Genomic DNA, 7,266 nt, shown 5'->3' on the forward strand with positions numbered 1-7,266 from the left:
CCTAAAGACTTGGGAAAGGAATGATGAAGGAAACCCCACCTTATACACACCTTTGTCAAAGCCAGAGAGTCAATGTGGGGCTGAAGACATGTATCCTTCTGATCCATGCTGGAGTTGTACAGAACGTTTAGATCCTGCAAAAATGTGCATCTTGAGCATTTTTTCCTCCTTTAGGATTTGAACACAGAAAAAAGCTCTCGTGTGTGCAAGCTGTGGCTGCTGGCCTGCCTTCTTCCACCCGGTTAGCAGAACCATCGATTTAAAAGCCAAACCTCTCTAAAAACAATATAAAAATTGCAGGGTGATGAAAAGCTGCTGCGAGAGACGAATCATATGGGACTTCAGAGACTGGAGAAGTTTCTTTCTAATCACTGATTTGCACAAATAACTTCATACTAGCCTCTTTCTGTTCAGGACCACCTCCCCTTCCCAGGTTGACTTGCAGAGACTTCCATGGATGGCTCAGCGAGAGTTGCACGGAGCGAACACAATGAAAGAAATCATGCTTCAGTGAAGTCAGTGGAAACAATTGAGTGGGGACAGGATTCCTTCCAAAATTCTTGCTGGCAGCCGCACAGTTTCAACAGCCTCTTTCTGTGTGTGGGATGTCAAGAACATCACACCCTTTTGCCAGACGATGAAATGATGGATTTCAAGGCCTGTGCTACATCCATGATAGATAACTATTGGACTGAAGCATGGATGGTCCTCTAGCTGGGGTTGGACAAGCATGGCCAGTGGTGAATGGCGATGAGAGTTGGGCTAAGAAGAAATTGCCACAATTGTCAATCTTTTCCTCTTCCCCGGTCAACAATAATCCCTGGCACACAAATGAGACTGTCTGAACAGGTAAAATATATCGGTGACAAATTTCTGACTCAGGCTATGCACCCATTATCAGCTTAAATTGCACTGAGGTTATTTCCCCCTGCTGTGTTTCAAGTAAAGTTTGCATATTGCTGTTCATGCCAGAGAGGGGTAGGGATAGTTTTACCTGGTGTGCATTGCCTGTTTGATTTCCCTATACACACCTCAGCTTAACTGCAAAGGGAATGTGTCTTGTTTTTTTCCAAAACTCATCAACTAGCAACAGCGCACTTATTCTAGAAAAATAAAGGTGCCGGAACTCACCATGAATGCCTTCCTTGTTCTCTTATAATCACAATGGCGCCCACATGAGAGGTGCCAGAACTGAGTTCTGGTGAGTTCCGGCTGGGGAAAAGCCCTGATTAGCAGTATTCTTTATGAAACAACAGCATAAATACAGATTGTGGCCAATGTCATGCATACTCGGCTTCAAACACCAGTGGTGAGAGCACCTTCAGAAGGTGCCCCCTCCTTTAAGACGTGACACATATTGTGGTAATATTTCCACACTTGAAGTCCAGGTGGTACTTTCTATAAAACAAGATACTTTGTAAATCTGGCATCCTTACTAAACTCATGAGGAAAAAGCAAAAAAAAAAAAAAAAAAAAAGAAGGACAAATACTACAGTGGTGCCCCGCAAGACGAATGCCTCGCAAGACGGAAAACTCGCTAGACGAAAGAGTTTTCCGTTTTGGAGGTGCTTCGCAAAACGAATCTCCTATGGGCTTGCTTTGCAAGACGAAAATGTCTTGCGAGTTCCTGCGGGTTTTTTTCCCTTTCTCCCCCTTTTTCTAAGCCGTTAAGCCACTTATCAGCTGATCCGATAAACTGATAAGCCGCTAAAAGCCGCTAATAGCGCTAATCCGCTAATCCTTCAATGGGCTTGCTTCGCAAGACGAAAAAACCGCTAGACGAAGAGAATCACAGAACGGATTCTTTTCGCCTTGCGAGGCACCACTGTAATTGTGACCAGAGATGTAAGAGATGTTTGAATGAGATCCATGCTAGAGATTGCCAGAGATCTGTGGCAATTTTAAAAGAAAATGACACAAGAGGAATGTTGCGGAATGTTAATCCTCCCGTGTCCATCTTAGGCATGTCTGTGCAGAAGCAGAGGCAGCCTGGGTAGCAGGGCAGAGCTCAGGAGCCTCTCTCCTGATGCTGGCAACCCTAATGCTAACCTGGGCAGGGTGACAGCAGGGCAGGGCTGAGGTTGAAATTGTGCAGGTGCTGGATTGGCTCTGCTGGTGTATCCACACAGCTATGCTAGGTTGTCCTGCCCCCAACCCCGCCCCAGTAAATTCCCTTTTCAATTTCTTGTTCTATTTAATAACTACAATGAAATGTTTTCCCCAACAGTAAGCAAGCAATCCATGGGCACATAACAGAAAACAACCACCAAACTGGGATAGCATCACTAACAGTCAAAAAACGAGGAAGAAGAACTCCAGGTTTTAGAAATGTTGTCTATTAGAAATTTAGTTTATTATAATAAAATACATTTCTTCTTGCACCTGGACTTCGTTTTATTCTTTTGTTTTGTTTTGTACATATGAAAATAAAAAACCCCCACCTGTTTCTTAGAGAGCTTGTTAATGCAGGATAGTCAAGAAGAAAGAAAGCTTGTCACTCAGTACCACTGACAAGGGCTGCACTTTGTCCCAAAGCAGTGCTTTGAGATTATTATTATTATTGTTATTATCATTTACTGACTTTATTTACCACCCTATATCTGGAGGTCTCAGGGCAGTTCACAGAACAAAATCAAAATATAAAACCACAAAATATATAATCAAAATAAAAACAACAACCCATTCCCCCCCCAAAAAAAACCCCCAGACTACATTTTAAAAAGGGTATAGGATGTCAATCAAATCAACCCTAGGCCTGTTTAAAAAGGAACATTTTTGCCTGGCACCTAAAGTTGTATCATGAAGGCACCAGGCGAACCTCGCTGGGGAGAGCATTCCACAGATGGGGAGCCACTGCAGAGAAGGCCTGTTCTCGTGTTGCCACCCTTTGGGTGTCTTGAGATCACATGTCCTGGGTCTAATTCAGCAACAAAGCACAGTTGCTTTGCAGCTAATATGCATTTAAAATAACCCTGGAACATTAATGATTTCTCTGATAGGAAGAGTCAGTAGGGCAAGGTTGTGTCTCTTACCTCGGAGTTTTTCTTATCATCAACACTGCATAGGTCCTAGTAAACTCGGCTTTAGCAGAGGTAGAAACCTAACTAACTTCTGTTAGTCATATCTAGGCTGCCACAGCTTTCCCTCTGCCTGTACAGTTCCTGTATTTCTGCTGTGTGAATCACTTTCCACAGGTCTTGACACCAGCTTTCTGGTACCTATATCTGTTTTTCTCAAGCCACAATGACACATTTTTTTTACAGAAGGTTCCAGGTCACAGCACTGTGCAGGACAGGAATTTCCCTTCTGAATAATCAGTATGAATAATAATAAATTTTTACAATTTTAGGGGATCCAGAATTCAGTAAAATTCTTGATTCTGAAAAAAAAAAATCCATTATAGTTTCAACAGAAACACGCTGACTTCCTAGCTTTGGTTTTAATCAGGTTCAATCCACCTTTATTAAAATCTGTTGTCTTTTTCTCTCTGACAGGAAAGTGGAAATCCTATATTCAGAAGACTATCACATTGCTGGATCCCTGGGTACAGTGGGATGAAAGTCTGGCTAACCAGCCTGCCAAGATATCAAGCCACTTGGCTATAATGATGCACAAAGGATCTCATTTTGTGATTTTTTACCTCTGCTTTAAAACTAAACAGATGGCACAATGGCAGGAGCTGCGAGGGAAAGCTGAACAACAGACTTTTCTGAACTCCGACCAGTATTACAGCCAAGATCAAATGTGCCCAGGGAAACGGAGGAAACTCCACAGCCAAAAGCGCCAATGGCAAGAATTTGTTCTGGCTGGCTGTGTGTGTGTGTGTGTGTGTGTGTGTGTGTGTGTGCGTGCATATTTTCCAAACCGAAGTGCTGATACTCATATATTGATAAAAGGCGTGTGGGTGCCAGCAAATGGCTTAGGGTGATATTCTCTCTGATTAGAGTGATCTATTTCCCCCCTGCTTGATACTGTAAATATTGAGGTTGGTGAGAATATATCATTATCTGGTGCTTGACATTAATGGGAATCATCTTCTCATGATGTCAGCTGCCTAGATCGAACATGGAGTTCTAAATGTTAATATGGGTAGAGTTTGGGATATTTGAAAAAAAAGAAAGAGCTAAACACTTTGGAAGTTTTAATTCATTTTGTACTTTCAGTTAGGAGAAGAAAGCAAAACAGACTGCTTTGTGGTATTTTTATTGGCCTCCCTGAATCAAAGAAGGATTATGTTTCTCATGGGAGAACTTAATTTTGCAAGTTTTCCAGATATCTCAAGAGCCAAAAGGTTGACATAGATTTAGATATCTTTCCGAAAAAATAGTCCAACTTTTAAAAGGTATTTCCCCGCTTTACTACCACATGGATTCAACTGATCCATCTATATGGTATGGTTATGTTTTATGGCAAAGCCCACTGCACCATTTTTGCTATAAATAAAAACCTACTAAACAATGTAAAAATCCTGAACTATTTTCTTACCCCATTCTCTGTAATAGTAAGGTTTGCATGAGTCAATGGTGATCTCATTTATGACTAACCACAAAGGGCAAAGCTAACCTCATGGACACTGCAGTTGCTTTCACTTATGCCACAGCAGCGATGGGGAACTTGTGGCCTACAAAATGTTGATGGACCACAGCTCCCATCATCCCACACCATTGCCCAAGTTGGCTGGGACTGATAGAAGCTGGAGTCCAGCAAAATCTGGAGGGCCACAGGTTCTCCAGACCTGACTTTTGAGTTGAGTTGCTGAGGGGACAATGTAGCTGCTATTGCCTTCTCTGCTGTTGTTAACTCCATGGGCTCTAATTCTCCTGCAGTTTGGGGAAAGGCCTGTGGGTCATTAGCAAGATACATGTTTTGCATACACCAGGTTCTAAGTTCAGTAAGTGGCAACTCCATATCACAGCCTCTCAGCGAGCAGACCTGGGAAAGACCTCTGTCTGAGACCTTGGAGACCCACTGTCAGTCAGAAAGATGTACCAATAGTATGACTTCAAATGTTCATAGTCTCTAAAGTGAAAGTGAAGCATAGAAATGAATATTCTTCCTGAGATGTTATTTGCCCTGCGTCCATAACAGGATTCTGAGAGTGCTTCCAGACACTCATTATTTCTGAGTAGGACTCAATCACATTGGAGCTGTGGTGGCAGGGAGGAGAGTTCACCCCCCACCATTCCCATTATCTGATGCAAATTAGCCTCCTGAGTGGCTACTTGCAGCCAGGGTGGTGTGGGAAGAAGAAGAAGAAGAAGAGCTTGGATTTGATATCCCGCTTTATCACTACCCGAAGAAGTCTCAAAGCGGCTAACATTCTCCTTTCCCTTCCTCCCCCACAACAAACACTCTGTGAGGTGAGTGGGGCTGAGAGACTTCACAGAAGTGTGACTGGCCCAAGGTCACTCAGCAGCTGCATGTGGAGGAGCAGGGAATCGAACCCGGTTCACCAGATTACGAGTCCTCTGCTCTTAACCACTACACCACACTGGGATAGACAGAACCTGTATATTTCCCCCTCTGCAGTGAATAGTGCCACCAGGGGATAGTTTGCACTGGCTTGGGACCTCTTTCCCCTACCTTATGTTCTCAGTCCAAACTACCTCTCTTCCTCCAGAACTTTTTTTAAAAATCTAGTAAAGAAGAAAATACTGGGAGACCTAATCCCAGATCTTCCATTTCACGTGTGCCCTAAGATGCAGCACTGCATAGTACAAATGTTATGAAAACATATGGTTTTTATTAAGCAATGTGAAATTCATAACTCTGAAAGCTATATTGACAAATAAAGAAGAAGAAGATAACATGAGAGCGGTTGTGGTTAGTGGTTTGTGGTTTCAATATATTTCAAAGCACCGATGAATGGTGAGAAAAGGAAGAAATTTGCATCCTTTGAAGAAGTTTTGAGAAGGCTCTGATAGCATTTACGAGCTGGGTGTACTGGGGTCAAGGCAAAGGTCTAAGAAAGGTAGTGGGAGTGGGGGAGAAAAATAAAAGAGAGAGAAAGAATAGGAGGGAGAGGTAGATTTGGAAAGGTCAGGATGATCTGGCGAGCTTTCTCTTTATAAAAGTTAACAAGGTCCTCACAAAAGAACAAAATGGAGACAGAAGTGGGAGGTATTTGTGACCTGAACTGAAAATGCAAAACAATCCAAAGTTTAAATGTGGATCTCTGGCACACACACCTTTCCCTCAAAAAAACTGGCCAGTAAATTAAATGTCTTGTCATAATAAGTTCTTGGACGTTCTCAGCTGTGATTTAAACCGTGCTCGACTATATGTTACAATAAATGTCAGAAACTCAAATATTGATATTACTGGTAGTTCTTGTCATTACTAGGCCAGAGAGAGAGAGATATTTTAAAAAAAATCTTCCATTTGTCAAGGCCAAGCAGATATTTTTGGCATAACTAATGTACAAACATCATCCTCATTTCTATGAAGTCAACAATGATATTAGAATGATAGAATCATAGAATCATAGAGTTGGAAGAGACCACAAGGGCCATCGAGTCCAACCCCCTGCCAAGCAGGAAACGGAAACGTTGGCAAGAGCCCCAAAGAAATTTGGACATTTACTGGTACATTTCAATAACCCCACAACCTTCAAAAATCACCCAATTTCACCAGTCATCAATAAGTAATCAATTCAGACTATTGCAGTTTGAGGCAACAATGAATTGTCCAAACACACAATCCACAATGAGAGGTAAAAATCATTTATTTAGGTTTTAACCTTTTGTTGCATGGGAATTACACCAGAATACCTGTTGCGCTGGTCTTTTGACACATAAGAAACACAGTTCACTCATTCATTTCCCTGCAAAATTATTTCCCCCTTAGGATTTTACGTTCTTACTATTTATCTCCTCATTGGTCAACATCCTCTCAAGCGCTGCAAGCCAATATCTGCCCAGAAGCAAGAAAAGATGGATTTATATTGAACTATAAGTTATTTTTCACGGTTCTGGGTAAGGTATGGTGATGGTTGCCAGTGGTAAATATAAAGTATTTTGCATCTCAGTTTCCTCCAGTGGCAAAACAATTGCAGCAAGTATTATGAGTACTGTACGTTATTAAGAGGGTTGGACTAAATGACCCTTGTGGTACCTCTATGATTACAAGAGACTGAACTTGTTCAATTCATTTTATAGTAAACGACACACTTTGTAATTTGGTTTGCGTTCAGTGGACGAGTGCACCTGTAGGGCATATGTGAATGTGTAAACCTACTCACGTTCACTTGAAGAGACACCATCAAGT

Source organism: Podarcis liolepis (assembly GCF_965112155.1).
Source record: "Podarcis liolepis genome assembly, chromosome: 10".
NCBI lineage: Eukaryota > Metazoa > Chordata > Lepidosauria > Squamata > Lacertidae > Podarcis > Podarcis liolepis.